We start from the raw sequence: 16,820 nt of genomic DNA on the forward strand, positions 1-16,820 counted from the left end.
GGACCCTGGTGTGGGAGACCCCGAACCTGGAGAGGGGCTGACGTCATGGTCTGGACTGGAGCCGCTGACCGGAGCTGGACTAGGCACCGGTGGAGCGGACTGCTCTGGCTCCGGAGTGGAGCCGCTGACCGGAGCTGGATCAGGCACCGGTGGATCGGACTGCTCTGGCTCCGGAGTGGAGCTGCTGACCGGAGCTGGACTGGACCCCGGTGGAGCGGACTGCTCTGGCTCCGGAGTGGCGCAGCTGACCGGAGCTGGATCAGTCACCGGTGGAGCGGACTGCTCTGGCTCCGGAGTGGAGCAGCTGACCGGAGCTGGATCAGGCACCGGTGGAGCGGACTGCTCTGGCTCCGGAGTGGAACAGCTGACCGGCACTGGATCAGGCACCGGTGGAACGGGCACGGGCCGTGCCGGACTGGACAAACGCACCACTGGTCTGGTGCGAGGAGCAGGCACGGGCCGGACCGGACTAGGAACACGCACCACTGGCTTGGTGCGAGGAACAGGAACAGGCCGGGCCGGACTGGCGACGCGCACCACTGGCTTGGTGCGAGGAGCAGGAACAGGCCGGGCCGGGCTGGCGACGCACACCACTGGCTTGGTGCGAGGAGCAGGAACAGGCCGGGCCGGGCTGGCGACGCGCACCACTGGCTTGGTGCGAGGAGCAGGAACAGGCCGGGCCGGACTGGCGACGCGCACCACTGGCTTGGTGCGAGGAGCAGGAACAGGCCGGGCCGGGCTGGCGACGCGCACCACTGGCTTGGTGCGAGGAACAGGCCGGGCCGGGCTGGCGACGCGCACCACTGGCTTGGTGCGAGGAGCAGGAACAGGCCGGGCTGGCGACGCGCACCACTGTCTTGGTGCGAGGAGCAGGAACAGGCCGGGCCGGACTGGCGACGCGCACCACTGGCTTGGTGCGAGGAGCAGGAACGGGCCGGACTGTGAAGGCGGACTGGAGGTCTGGAGCGGAGAGCTGGCACAACCCGTCCTGGCTGGCTGCCCACTTTCGCACTACACGTGCGGGGCGCTGGCACAAGACGCACTGGGCTGTGCACGCGCACTGGCGATACAGTTCGTAGAACTGCCGCAGGATATGCGGGACCGAGGAGGCGTACTGGAGACCAGGAGCGTTGAGCCGGCACACCCCGTCCTGGCTGGATGCCCATCTTCGCACGGCACGTGCGTGGTGCAAGCACAGGACGTACAGGACTGTGCCGGCGCACTGGCGACACAGTACGTAGCTCCGCATAACACAGAGCCTGCCCAGTCATACGCTTCCTCGCGTGAGTATGGGGAGTTGGCTCTGCTCTGACACTAGGCTCCGCCAACCACCCCGTGTGCCTTTTTTGGGGCTGCTTCTCGGGCTTCCTCCTCGACCAGCCTCCTCCGTGTTGCCGTTGCTCCTCTCCTGCCTGGGCATTTACCTTAGCCCATGGTCCTCTCCCCGCAAATATTTCTTCCCATGACCACAAATTGCCCACCTGTGACATGGCTACTCGCTCCGCCTGGGCACGCTGCTTGGTCCTCGTTTGGTGGGATCTTCTGTCACGTTCGTTGAATGATGGGTCAGACCAAGGCGCGGCGTGATATACGTACATGTTTATTTACTGATAAACACCACGACAAAACAACAAATGAAACGAAACGTGAAGTCCAAGGTAGCACACACACCATACCTTACACAGAACAAGATCCCACAACTAGACAGTGCCAATAGGCTGCCTAAGTATGGTCCCCAATCAGAGACAACGAGCGACAGCTGCCTCTGATTGGGAACCACACCGGCCAACATAGAAATACACATACTAGATAATAAACATAGAAAACGCACAACAAAGAATATACACACCCTGACTCAACATTTAAGCGTCCCCTGAGTCAGGGTGTGACACTATGATGCCTGACTGTGAATTATTGCTGTGGGGTGATCTTATTTTATGTGATTTAATATGCTTCATCCATGGTTTCATTTCCCAATAACAATGACTGATACCCAATGTCCTGGTGTACTATAAAAGTGTCATGGTTGTCAAGCACACACACTAAAAGATGGATAAGAGGAGCCCAATCCTCAACACAAAAAATACCAGTGAAGTCTGCAATGTGAATTTCAGACAAAATACTGCATGGTTCCTCACTATCAGTTGTGATAGTCTGTTGTATGAGATGCCATGGCTTGTTCATGTACTTTGATGTACTTTTCTCTTACCTTTAACTTTATCAGGATCCATTACCAGGTATCTCAATGACTATAGAGTTCACCAGCTTGTAGTCCTAAAAAACGGAAATGAGTTACCTCTGGTCCATTCAGCCATTCATATGGGGCAAATAAATGGGGAAAGATGAGGGTTTTGGGATAAATGCCGAAGATAAGGTCTGAGGTTAACACAGGCTAAGGAGATCTTATACGTTTTGTTCTATAAGATCATATCTGTCACGCCCTGGCTCTGGGGACTCTAATATGTTGAGCCAGGGTGTGTATAGTCTATGTGTGTTCTAGGTTTCACTTTCTGGTTTTGTAGATCTATGTTGGCCAGGGTGGCTCCCAATCAGAGACGGCTGTAGCTCGTTGTCTCTGATTGGGAGTCATACTTAGGTAGCCGTTTGGCACTCCTTCATTGTGGTTTCTTGTTCGTATTTGGTTTGTGTATTACCATTGACTGTCACGTCATCGTTTTGTTGTTTTGATCGTGTGATCATTCTATAAATAAATATGTTCGCCTTCAACGCTGCGCCTTGGTCCTCATCTCTGTTTGACGATCGTGACAGAAGAAACCACCAAGATTTGACCAAGCAGCGTGTCCAGGAGCCATCGCCAGGGAGATCTCTAGCAGATCTCCTTCGCCTCCTCGACTGGGTCAAGCCGAGTGAGGAAGAGAAGGGCTTGACATTGTGGCAGAAGGGCGAAAGGCTGGCGAGGGACATGGAGACCTGGTCCACGGGTAGGAGAGACGCCCAGAAAATTTTTAGGGGGGGGCTAACGCCGTGGACAACGGGCCAGCAGGAGACCGCGGCAGAGCGGCCCAGCGGATTGGCAGAGGAGGCCGCCAGGTTACGGGGGCCACTGGTCGAAGAGGGGGTGGAAGGTGTAGAGGCACGGCGAGAGGTACTGGGGTGTGTTACCAGTCCGGTCCGGCCCATTCCAGATCCCTGCGTAGGACCAGTGGTGTGTGTCCCCAGTACGGTCCGGCCTGTTCCTGCTCCCCGCACCAAGTCAGTGGTGCGCGTCGTCAGCCCGGCTCGGCCCGTTCCTGCTCCCCGCACCAAGTCAGTGGTGCGCTTCGTCAGCCCTGCTCGGCCCGTTCCGGCTCCCCGCCCCAAGTCAGTGGTGCGCTTCGTCAGCCCGGCTCGGCCCGTTCCTGCTCCCCGCACCAAGTCAGTGGTGCACTTCGTCAGCCCGGCTCGGCCCGTTCCTGCTCCCCGCACCAAGTCAGTGGTGCGCTTCGTCAGCCCGGCTCGGCCCGTTCCTGCTCCCCGCACCAAGTCAGTGGTGCGCTTCGTCAGCCCGGCTCGGCCCGTTCCTGCTCCCCGCCCCAAGTCAGTGGTGCGCTTCGTCAGCCCGGCTCGGCCCGTTCCTGCTCCCCGCACCAAGTCAGTGGTGCGCTTCGTCAGCCCGGCTCGGCCCGTTCCTGCTCCCCGCACCAAGTCAGTGGTGCGCTTCGACAGCCCGGCTCGGCCCGCTCCTGCTCCCCACACCAAGCCAGTGGTGTGCGTCGTCAGTCCGCACCGGTCAGATGCTTCACGCCGGAGCTAGAGCAATCCGCTCCACCGGTGTGCAGTCCAGCTCCGGCCAGCGGGGCCAGACCGGACCAGGGGTACTTTGGGGGGTTGGAGAGGGAGCGGGGATCAGGCCCGGAGCCGGACCCGCCGCCTAAGCGGAGTGCCCACCCGGTCCCTCCCCTGTGGTGTTTGGTGGGCGCGGTCGGAGTCCGCGCCTTTAGGGGGGGGTACTGTCACGCCCTGGCTCTGGGGACTCTAATATGTTGAGCCAGGGTGTGTATAGTCTATGTGTGTTCTAGGTTTCACTTTCTGGTTTTGTAGATCTATGTTGGCCAGGGTGGCTCCCAATCAGAGACGGCTGTAGCTCGTTGTCTCTGATTGGGAGTCATACTTAGGTAGCCGTTTGGCACTCCTTCATTGTGGTTTCTTGTTCGTATTTGGTTTGTGTATTACCATTGACTGTCACGTCATCGTTTTGTTGTTTTGATCGTGTGATCATTCTATAAATAAATATGTTCGCCTTCAACGCTGCGCCTTGGTCCTCATCTCTGTTTGACGATCGTGACAATATCAGTCAGTTAACATGACCTTTATGAATTATAAAGCCTTTATGTGCTTTATGTGTTTTTTCTGATTACATAAATGCTTCAAAATTCACAAAAAGTGACATTAGCTGATGAAGATTATCTCATAGAACAAAATGTATAAGATCTCCTAAGCCTGTGTTAACCACAGACCTTATTTTCTGTGTTTATCCAAAAACCCTACAAAAACTGCATTCATTTCCCCATAGGCTTTGTCCAATGAACGTAACTCATGTATATAACATGAGTTAGTGCCTACAAAAAGACGCCATTACTATTGGTCTCTATTGCATTTATAAATCAGGTTAACGAGTAGTGTTAAGTTAAGCCTAAGATAATGCATTCCTGAAAAGATAACTGGACAACTCAGAAATAAAGACGCAAAGCATTGCAGTAAAGATCTGTAAAAACTCACTGATGTTCAGAAAGGTGTGTGCGCACGAGTGTGTGTGTCTGTGTGTCGGCAGACAGTCTGGGTAATTTGCCTCTGCCATACAGGGGGCGTGGGGGTTAGTAAAAGTAAGAAGTCGCCTGGTGGAGATGCCTCTGTCTATTTGGTGACAGACACACCTCTGTTTACAGTTGAGACAGCATGTCAACAGTAGCCATGCAGCCACAGGCCCTTGTGCGTGCCTACGTGTGTGTACTAAGAGCTCTCACTCCCACTCCTGGATCACTGAGCCGGCCCAGCTTCTTTAATGAGTGGCTTTAGTAGGTAGACCGTGACAGATAGACCAACATGTCATTATACGCCACTGGTCTGTCATTGGGATGGGGTGATATTAGAGACCTGGCATCGCGGACAAAAGAAAGGCACAAACTCAGGGACACTCCTCAACTGCTGCACCCATTTAAATGCCCTCACTGATTGACTCTAGTCATGCACATAGAATTACTAGAACAGTATATCTCTACTGCCACGCGCAGGTTGACGTTTATTGGGATTAATCTTGTCCTGGAGGCAGAGCTGAGTGATTTCCAGTAGATTGGCCAGCTGCAAAGTCAAAATTGGCTATATAGCGTAAAAATTCATAAAAACCAAAATGTGGTTTTTGGTCTTAATTTAAGGTTAATGCATAAGGTTAGCAGTGTGGTTAAGGTTAGGGTTCAAGCTCAAGTTTTATTGTCACATGCACAAGTACAGTGAAATGCTTCACTTGCAAGCTCTACCCAATAGTGCATTAATCAATATCAAAATAGTATAACAAAAAAACATCTCATTCCACAATCATGGGCATTACTATGGAGTTGGTCCCCTCTTTGCTGCTATAACAGCCTCCACTCTTCTGGGAAGGCTTTCCACTAGATATTGGAACATTGCTGAGGGGCCTTGCTTCCATTCAGCCACAAGAGCATTAGTGAGGTCGGGCACTGATGTTGGGCGATTAGGCCTGGCTCGCAGTCGGTGTTCCAATTCATCCCAAAGGTGTTCGATGGGGTTGAGGTCAGGGCTTTGTGCAGGCCAGTCAAGTTCTTCCACACCGATCTCGACAAACCATTTCTCTATGGACCTCGCTTTGTGCACAGGGGCATTGTCATGCTGAAACAGGAAAGGGCCTTCCCCAAACTGTTGCCACAAAGTTGGAAGCACAGAATCGTCTAGAATGTAATTGTATGCTGTAGCGTTAAGATTTCCCTTCACTGGAACTAAGGGGCCTAGCCCAAACCATGGAAAACAGCCCCAGACCATTATTCCTCCTCCACCAAACTTTATTGGTACTATGCATTCGGGCAGGTAACGTTGTCCTGGCATCCGCCAAACCCAGATTTGTCCGTCGGACTGCCAGATGATGAAGCGTGATTCATCACTCCAGAAAACGCGTTTCCACTGCTCCAGAGTCCAATGGCGGCAAGCTTTTCACCACTCCAGTCGACACTTGGCATTGCGCATGGTGATCTTAGGCTTGTGTGTGGCTGCTCGGCCATCGAAACCCATTTCATGAAGCTTCAGAACAGTTCTTGTGCTGACGTTGCTTCCAGAGGCAATTTGGAACTCGGTAGTGAGTGTTACAACCGAGGACAGACCATTTTTACGCGCTACGCACTTCAGCACTCGGCGATCCCGTTCTGTGAGCTTGTGTGGCCTACCACTTTGCGGCTGAGCCGTTGTTGCTCCTAGACGTTTCCACTTCACAATAATAGCACTTACAGTTGACCGGGGTAGCTCTAGCAGGGCAGAAATTTGATGAACTGACTTGTTGGAAGGTGGCATCCTATGGCGGTGCCACGTTGAAAGTCACTGAGCTCTTCAGTAAGGCCATTCTACTGCCAATGTTTGTCTATGGAGATTGCATGGCTGTGTACGATTTTATACACCTGTTTTTTAATAGCCTAATCCACTAATTTGAATGGGTGTCCACATACTTTTGTCCATGTAATATATATATATATATATATATATATATATATATATATATATATATATATAAAGAGAACATGAGAAATAAGAAATAGGAGAGGGAGCTATATTCAGGGTCAGAGCCAATACCAAATTTACAATGTGCAGGGATACTGGAGTATTTGAGGTAGTTATGTACATATAGGTGGGGATTAGGAGAAAGTGACTGGTAGCAGGATAAATAATATTAATAGTAAACCAGCAGCATAAGCAGCAGCATAAGTGGTGGGTGGGAGTGTGGTGGTGGTGAGTGTGTGTATGTAAGTGTAAGGGTGTGAGTGAGTGAGTGCGTGAGTGTGTGTGTACAAGAGGGACAGTATAGGTCTGATAGGCGGATATACATACAGTGGGGAAAAAAAGTATTTAGTCAGCCACCAATTGTGCAAGTTCTCCCACTTAAAAAGATGAGAGAGGCCTGTAATTGTCATCATAGGTACACGTCAACTATGACAGACAAATTGAGAAAAAAAAAATCCAGAAAATCACATTGTAGGATTTTTAATGAATTTATTTGCAAATTATGGTGGAAAATAAGTATTTGGTCACCTACAAACAAGCAAGATTTCTGTCTCTCACAGACCTGTAACTTCTTCTTTAAGAGGCTCCTCTGTCCTCCACTCGTTACCTGTATTAATGGCACCTGTTTGAACTTGTTATCAGTATAAAAGACACCTGTCCACAACCTCAAACAGTCACACTCCAAACTCCACTATGGCCAAGACCAAAGAGCTGTCAAAGGACACCAGAAACAAAATTGTAGACCTGCACCAGGCTGGGAAGACTGAATCTGCAATAGGTAAGCAGCTTGGTTTGAAGAAATCAACTGTGGGAGCAATTATTAGGAAATGGAAGACATACAAGACCACTGATAATCTCCCTCGATCTGGGGCTCCACGCAAGATCTCACCCCGTGGGGTCAAAATGATCACAAGAACGGTGAGCAAAAATCCCAGAACCACACGGGGGGACCTAGTGAATGACCTGCAGAGAGCTGGGACCAAAGTAACAAAGCCTACCATCAGTAACACACTACGCCGCCAGGGACTCGAATCCTGCAGTGCCAGACGTGTCCCCCTGCTTAAGCCAGTACATGTCCAGGCCCGTCTGAAGTTTGCTAGAGTGCATTTGGATGATCCAGAAGAGGATTGGGAGAATGTCATATGGTCAGATGAAACCAAAATAGAACTTTTTGGTAAAAACTCAACTCGTCGTGTTTGGAGGACAAAGAATGCTGAGTTGCATCCAAAGAACACCATACCTACTGTGAAGCATGGGGGTGGAAACATCATGCTTTGGGGCTGTTTTTCTGCAAAGGGACCAGGACGACTGATCCGTGTAAAGGAAAGAATGAATGGGGCCATGTATCGTGAGATGTTGAGTGAAAACCTCCTTCCATCAGCAAGGGCATTGAAGATGAAACGTGGCTGGGTCTTTCAGCATGACAATGAGCCTTTCAAGGTCCTGGAGTGGCCTAGCCAGTCTCCAGATCTCAACCCCATAGAAAATCTTTGGAGGGAGTTGAAAGTCCGTGTTGCCCAGCGACAGCCCCAAAACATCACTGCTCTAGAGGAGATCTGCATGGAGGAATGGGCCAAAATACCAGCAACAGTGTGTGAAAACCTTGTGAAGACTTACAGAAAACATTTGACCTGTGTCATTGCCAACAAAGGGTATATAACAAAGTATTGAGAAACTTTTGTTATTGACCAAATACTTATTTTCCACCATAATTTGCAAATAAATTCATTAAAAATCCTACAATGTGATTTTCTGGAATTTTTTTTCTCATTTTGTCTGTCATAGTTGACGTGTACCTATGATGAAAATTACAGGCCTCTCTCATCTTTTTAAATGGGAGAACTTGCACAATTGGTGACTGACTAAATACATTTTTTCCCCACGGTATACAAACAGGGCTGGAAAGTGACTGGTAGCAGGAATATATAAATACTTATTTTACATTTTACACTTTAGTCATTTAACAGACGCTCTTATCCAGAGCGACTTACAGTTAGTAATAAGCCTAGTGTTGTTGTTTGTTGTTTGTTAAATGTCCTCCCTATAGTCACCCATCTATAAACTACAACATGTGCCCTTCTGTTGTTTGTTGTGTGTGTTGTATAAATAGATATACCAGATGGACCATACGATGGAGGCAGTGCTGAAGATCTTGGTGGACCAGTACAAGCCCAAGGCAGAGCTGCTCCAGAGGCCCTCAGCCCCCTCCACCCCCAGCCCCAGCCCCCTACAGCTCCCGCATCAGCATCATGAGACGTCAGAGCATCGGTGTCAGCTTGGACGAGGGGTGGTGATGTCACAGTGGACAGACAGGCGCCAGTGATGGAACCACCAGGGGCTAGTAGGGCGAGATATGAGATATGAGCTGCTTGGCCAGGAGGGCACAGACTCTAATAAAGAAAAAGGGAGCACTCTTCTTACTTCATTAAAAAAGGTGATGTAGTTTGGCTACTTATAGTACCCCATGCTACACTTTGTCTCATAACCCCCAAAACCTTTATATCACTGTCTTTGACATCTGACCCTAGGGAGAGAATGTGAACAACTCAACTCCTGCTTCTATTCGCCTCTGGTGAAGAGGCATGCTTGTCTGAAAGTTAGGGGAGGTAGAGAACTTTGAGCGGTAACATGGCAGCAGTATACTGACAGCTACAGACATACAGACATCCTCCCTCCCTCCATCATGGTGAATGGGCATATGGGGTTCTCTTCTTCAGGGTTTTTTTCTCTCTTATCTCCCTTTGTAAAATCAGCACTATGAAAACCTGCTACTGAAACTTCCACAGCATACACTGTAGTGAAAGCACACATAAGATTAGCCTGCCACTTTCACTCCTCAGTACATAGTCACATAAGCTATGATAATGTATTCAACTGTATTCATTCAGTGAGGCACATCCAAGCACTGATTATTATTATTATTTCCAAGCAAACCAACACATTAATGACATTATTAGGAGCACTCACTAAAGAGCACAGCAGACCAGCACTCTAACAGAGTAATTCTTCAAATCCTACTGATGATCTTGGCACCATAAAAACCTAAATACAGCAATATTTCCATATAGCCACCAATTCATCTCAGCTTACTGTATTTAGGCCCGGCGTATGTTTGTAGGTAGTTATCAAGTGACATAGAGAAGGACCAGGAGATTATCTGTTGACTTTGCCCGGGGTGTGCGTCTGTTAGTGGCTTGGCCTGGGATGCTGGAGCAGAGTAGAGGGGTGAAACAGCTCTGCAGGAACTAATCTGGCGCTGATTTACGGCTACGGTTGAGCTAATAAAAAGGCAGAATAGCCATGACAAGGCAGAGTGCAGTATTACATAAATACAGTGATAGAAAGAACAGTACAGGGAGTTATGGTACGGCCTTTTGCAGTTGACTAAAGACCCCGTGACAAGATTTTCACTAGGATATTTCTATGAACCACTTCACCCCCCCCACCCTTCTTCATGCTAAAACATTTGTATTTCCCCTCTTCGGACTCCCCAACTGCTGTGTGCAATTTGAAATGAATTTGCCCCATTAGAGAGCTGATTATTTTTCATTCTCTTTCTAATTAAGTGCTGAATTCCTGGTAAGGGGAGATTACTCTGTGTGTGAGTTGACTAATGAAAATAAATACTGGAAAAATGTGTACAATTTAAACAGTAGGCTTTGGGCGGCTCACTACATAATTTAGTGTGAAGGCCCTGAAATATCAGGCTACCACTAAGAGAGAGAGAGAGAGAGTGATGTACCAGGCTTCAGCTTTGATTTTAAAGCCCTTTAAAGTATTTGAATAGAAAGAATGCTTCTCTTTTAGTTTCTCACATATTTGTCGTACGGCCGGGACCCAGCTGGGTTTAACCAGTAGAAAATAGAAAACAATAACCAAGCTATGTATGCAAGCCCTTCCATTATTATAGTATGCACATTCTTCAAATGATGGCAACACAAAGTAGTGGTGAAGAGAGAGAGAGAGAGAGAGAGAGAGAGAGAGAGAGAGAGAGAGAGAGAGAGAGAGAGAGAGAGAGAGAGAGAGAGAGAGAGAGAGAGAGAGAGAGAGAGAGAGAGAGAGAGAGAGAGAGAGAGAGAGAGAGAGAGAGAGAGAGAGAGAGAGAGAGAGAGAGAGAGAGAGAGAGAGAGAGAGAGAGAGAGAGAGAGAGAGAGAGAGAGAGAGAGAGAGAGAGAGAGAGAGAGAGAGAGAGAGAGAGAGGAGGAGAGAAAAACTCTGCACTACTAGTATATATTTTAGTATTTTGCAGATTAGTTGTATGTATTTTCTATTAACAGGTTGCTTTTTAAAGCAAGTTTCTTTGAGATAACTGCTCCACATACATCTGGCTGTCTGACCATTCTCCTGTACAGTTTTATAAGAGTTGTAAATAGTAACACTGCCTCATATTTATTATCATGTGGAACAATCAACCTGGGAAGATCCCTGGTCTGTTGAGGGATGATGGGAAACAAAGAGTGTTTTAAAACGGATTGGAATGACTGTAAATTATATTCACAACCCTCTGTAAATCTGGTGTAAATAAAAATCAATTTCAATACATTTTCTGGGCTCTCCTTGGGCTCAGTGTTTCTTGATTACCAGCTCCTCTTGTCTATAATTTGCTTTCCTTGGACTCAACCCTTCGTTCTTGGCTGTGTCTGTTCGATTTGCAGGCCACGTCAGGTCAAGGTAACCCATGGCCTCTCAATCCCACAAAGTTTTTAAAAGACTTCAATTCAGTCTTTTTTCTTCACATTGCAATCAGGGGAGAAAAAATAAGTTCTCTGTGCCTACTTTGAACTTCAATATTCCATAACCATTGAGGAGTGAGGAAGGCATGTGGGCCGGGGAGGGAGAGAGTGAGAGAGACAGAGAATACGTCTCAAATTACCACTCAATTATATTTCCCTTCAAAGGCCAATAAATGCTGGGGATGGCCCAAGAACAGCACGGCCAGAGCGGGGAGAGAGAGGTCTCTGGGGAGGGGTGGATGGAGGGGAGGAGGGCAGGAGAAGGAGGATTGGGAGGTGAGGGGAGTAGAGGAGTAGACCAAAGCCATTTTCAATTACCCAGAGAGCCATGGTCTCCACAGCCCAGCCATGGTGTTATGCTGCCATTGTCCTCCCCTGGTTTATGTCAGTGGTGGGGGACCTTGATAGCCCCTGGCCCCTAGTCTCCCCCTGGTCTAGCTGCTGTTTACTGAGCCAGCTCAGCTCTTCCATGTCCCTGCTAGTCCACTTTCATCTCCGACTCTCCACTTCAAACGAGGGTTTGATGTCAGAAGAACACAAGAGCAGGATCACAAGCTAAAGCATGAAACACACCGAGAAGCTGACTGCCGATAGACTGCCGATAGGTACTTATCACAGTAGGAGGCCGTTCCTTCACTTGCTAGAACAAAAGACGGACCTGCTGTGTACCGACCTGGTACCGACGAATCTACTTGTAGAATCGCAATGCTTTACATCTTTTACGTCTAACTAAGGAGTTTTGTGCTTGAAGATGTATTTTTTTGATAGGTTTGATAATGTCCACTAGCTTATTAGTTAGCTAGCTAGCTAACGTTAGCTTGCTAACTGAGCCAGGCAGTCACACACACTTCATATGAAACTAATGGGATGGTAAGTCCACCACAATGCACACAAAATGCTTTACCAAACTAGCTATCTGGCCACTGTAGCTAGTAACATTATAATTAAATCACAATGGGTTTGCTTCCATGAAGCAGCTGCCTGTAGCTGGCTGCCGAGAGTCAATGCAGTGTCTTTACTTTACCTAGCTAGCACAACAGCAAGCTAGCGAATCATGCTAAACATTTAGCTAACGTTAGCAAGCTAACTAAAAATGTATCTATGGGCTGTATGCGATTATGGAGAGTGAATTAAATAGTTTATTTGTTATCTTGTAGCTAGTTATTTAGCTGTGGCCATCTGGCTAGTATCAAGGGCTTTCTAAAACAATAGCAACATTAGTGGAAAGTGGAATATAATGTAGCTCTGCGTGGGATGTAGTAGCCTGTAGTAGCCCATACCCTCATAACCTGTGTTCACGATAGCATGTTACGGCATCTGAGAAAGCTACAGTGCATTCGGAAAGTATTCAGACCCCTTGACTTTTTCCACAATTTGTTACTTTATAGCCTTAATATGAAATGGATTAAATTGTTTTTTTCCGTCATCAATCTACACACAATACCCGCTAATGACCAAGCAAAAACAGGATTAGAAATGTTTGCAAATGTATTAAATATAAAAAATGGAAATATTACATTTACATAAGTATTCAGACCCTTTACTCAGTACTTTGTTGAAGCACCTTTGGCAGCGATTACAGCCTAGTTTTCTTGGGTATGACGCTACAAGCTTGGCACACCTGAATTTGGGGAGTTTCTCCCATTCTTCTCTGCAGATCCACTCAAGCTCTGTCAGGTTGGATGGGGAGTGTCGCTGCACAGCAATTGATGCTGCCACCACCATGCTTCACCGTAGGGATGGCGCCAGGTTTCCTTCAAACGTGACGCTTGGCATTCAGGCCAAAGAGTTCCATCTTGGTTTCATCAGACCAGAGAATCTTGTTTCTCATGGTCTGAGTCCTTTAGGTGCCTTTTGGCAAACTCCAAGCGGGCTGTCATGTGCCTTTTACTGAGGGGTGGCTTCCGTCTGGCCATTCTACCATAAAGGCCTGATTGGTGGATTGCTGCAGAGACGGTTGTCCTTCTGGAAGGTTCTCCCATCTCCACAGAGGAACTCTGGAGCTCTTTCAGTGACCATCGGGTTCTTGGTCACCTCCCTGACCAAGGCCCTTCTCCCCCGATTGCTCAGTTTGGCCGGGCGGCCAGCTCTAGGAAGAGTCTTGGTTGTTCCAAACTTCTTCAATTTAAGAATGATGGAGGCCACTGTGTTCTTTGGGACCTTCAATGCTGCAGACATTTTTTGGTACCCTTCCCCAGATCTGTGCCTCGACACAATCCTGTCTCGGAGCTCTACAGACAATTCCTTCGACCTCATGGCTTGGTTTTTGCTCTGACATGCACTGTCAACTGTGGGACCTTATATAGACAGGTGTGCCTTTCCATATCATGTCCAATCAATTGAATTGTCCACAGGTGGACACCAATCAAGTTGTAGAAACATCTCAAGGATGATCAATAGAAACAGGATGCACCTGAGCTTAATTTTGAGTCTCATAGCAAAGGGTCTTAATACTTATGTAAATAAGGTATTTCAGTTTTTTCTGTTTTATAAATTAGCAAAAATGTATAGAAACCTGTTTTCTTTTTGTCATTATGGGGTATTGTGTGTAGATTGATGAGGAAAAAATATAATTTATTCCATTTTAGAATAAGGCTGTAACGTAGCAAAATTTTGAAAAAGTAAACAGGTCTGAACACTTTCCGAATGCACTGTATATACAGTATATATAAATCTTAATGGGTTATCACTTGAAGTATACTGTGGCGATTAACCACTCCCAGTAGAGTTTTCATTTCATTCCCATGCATTCCTTTCCAATTTTCTTTCCTGTGTAGTCATGTAGTCTTCACTAACCTTAGATTGTAGGTGAGATCTCCTTATGCATATTAGGCTGGACTGAGAACAGTGGAGACCTGGAATATGGTATATAAGACTACCAGGAGGACTGGGCAGCCTGAGGGGCCTTGCAGAAGCCTGATGACCCCATGCAGGCCCATCAACGCAGAAAGCAGATACCAGTGAACAGGTGTGTGTGTTTTTTGAGTGTGCGTGTGTGTGTGCGTGAGATATGTCTGTGTGTGTGTGCGCGCGTGTGTGTGTGTGTGTGTGTGTGTGTGTGTGTGTGTGTGTGTGTGTGCATATGTGTGTGTCAGAGAGGGACATAAACAGTGTCAGCAGCAGCTGATGCTAGCTACTCCATCGAGAGTCCCTAAATAGCGAAGGGCAATAGTTGGGTTCAAGACAGTTGTTGTTGCTGCTGCTGTGGCTCCTCAGCCACTGTTAGTTAGTGTTCAAGCATAATTCAAATTCCCATTCAAAATCTCCTCACCCACTTTTTTGCAAAGGGCTCCATCAAAATATATAAATGTCATACAAAGCCAGTGCAGTACAATTTCATTTACTCTAAAAAAGCAATTAAAGTGTAATAAAAATGGCAAGTAGTAATGTTTAGTCAAGCAGACAGCAGTAAGTACTGTCCTTAGGGACCCTGGCCTTTGACCCACTACAACTTACAGAGGACACCCTCGCCCTTGCCCCCTTCTGTTGAGCACAGGATAATGTCTTTCAATGTAACCATTTAAAAGAAGAGACGATACAGTGCACGACCTCTGACCTCTGCTGTGGTCGGTATAGGTAGTTGCTACATCACCCCTGGGAGAGGAATCACCAAGAGGTTACAGGGTTAGTTTGACCCTCCATGACCTTCGCCCTCTGAGATGTCTCTTGGACCATATGTCTGGTGTGGTTGTTTCAACCTACCAACTGACCAGTGACCAGGGTAAGTAAGTTCAACAGCCAACAACAGCAACAACCAGTTCTCAAGATCCCTCTAGTCTACGCTCCTCTGCAACACCCCACGCTGCTCTGCTTCATGTCCAAGCCAGGGCAAGCCGGCCGTCCGCAACAACCCCACCCAAGACTGGCCAAGTAAGCCAACAGCAGCAGCAGCTGCTGAGGATCAGGAGGAGAAGGAGAAGGACGAGGAAAGGAAGTCTGGGGTGGTGCACACATGTTATGTAAAGAGGCCAAAGGACAGCGAGGCTGTCAATTGCTTATATAGGTCACAGTATTGGGGACTTTTCCCTCAGACAGCCTGAGATTCCTGGTTGGAACTGGAAGGACTTCAGTAGTGCGGTGGGGTTTGGCCAGCCAGAGCAGTATGTGAGGCATGGAGTACAGCTGCAGCTAGGAGTTACTGTGGAGACAGAGATCTAGAAGGGCCGCAGAGGAGAGGAGGGGAGAGGACATGGCTAGGAGAGGGCATGGTGTTATGGCACACCACACATTGTCATACAATAGCCAAGAACAATACAAGGGTTATTCTGCAAGCTCTACCTTTATGTTTGACGTATCTTCTCATGTTAACATGAAGTTAAAAAGTCTATATACACATTGCTGCCAACACATAACAGAGTAAATATTAGAGTCCCTGTGTCCCTTGGCCATATCTCTAAGTCTCTGCATGGCTGGCCCTGACAAAGGGCCTGACAAGAGGATAGAGGACTGTTTTCCTCATCATGCTGTGTATTTGAGAACATGCTGATTCCTCACTACAGCAGCCGTCTCCTCTGAGCCCCACTGAGCCACGGTTCAGGCCTGCTGAGGCTCCTAGGGACATGAAGAAGCAAGAGACCCGAATGGAGAAAAGAAAAGCCTCCCTCTGAGTCCTGCAGCTGTGTGAGAGAAACCTCTAATATCTTCTGAAGTGCTGCCTGGTAACCTGAGAAGGCCTCAGTGATAGCCTGAATCAGCTGGAGTTATGGGCTGCTTGATTGATCAAAGGAAAACTCAACTGTGTTTTGTTGCAGTTTCAAGAAATTCTAATTTATTTGCAGTTTCAAGAAATGCCACAAAACAGATTGGCAGTGGTTTTTAGGGGAGAGAGGGTGGCTTTTTATTGTACCTTTTTCCCCTGTGGACATGCCAGATATGAGGAAATGTATTTATTGGTGTCTCAGTTTCGTTATCACTAATATTAAACGCTTACTGGATGATTAGGTTTCTTCTCATCATATAATTTAATTTGAATCCTGCTAGTCATGTATTTATGTATTCAACATCTCAATATTCTTTACATTTTCTTCATACTGTTAAAATGTTAAAACTATGCTACAGATCAATTTCCTATCTGGGACATGTTGACAACGACTACTGCTACTACTACTACTACTACTACTACTAATACTGTGTAATATCATTATGTTGCAACATGTAATTTGACTGACAGGAATGATTGCCACATACACTTCGTGCTGTGCTTTGCATAATTATCGTGAAATGACATCACACACACCACCACACCCTGTGTCATCATCATTCCCGGTAAACGACAGACCAGTTTAGCAAGATTAATATCTATCTTCAACAACAAAATAATACAGCATAGTAATACAGGAGTTCAGCATCTTACTGCTTCTGCTCTAT

The 16,820-nt window shown here is 47.5% G+C and overlaps 1 pseudogene across 1 annotated transcript in view; it reads left to right on the forward strand.

The window, feature by feature from the left end:
• LOC311135355 (potassium voltage-gated channel subfamily KQT member 1-like) overlaps nucleotides 1-10,714 on the forward strand; it is a 256,411-nt pseudogene extending 245,697 nt beyond the window's left edge. Inside the window, exon 17 of the transcript XR_014615409.1 lies at nucleotides 8,831-10,714. The product of XR_014615409.1 is annotated as a potassium voltage-gated channel subfamily KQT member 1-like (transcript). The remainder of the gene's footprint in view (nucleotides 1-8,830) is intronic.
• The last annotated feature ends 6,106 nt before the right edge of the window (nucleotides 10,715-16,820 follow it).

This window comes from Coregonus lavaretus, assembly GCF_964263955.1.
Source record: "Coregonus lavaretus genome assembly, chromosome: 9".
Classification (NCBI taxonomy): Eukaryota; Metazoa; Chordata; class Actinopteri; order Salmoniformes; family Salmonidae; genus Coregonus; species Coregonus lavaretus.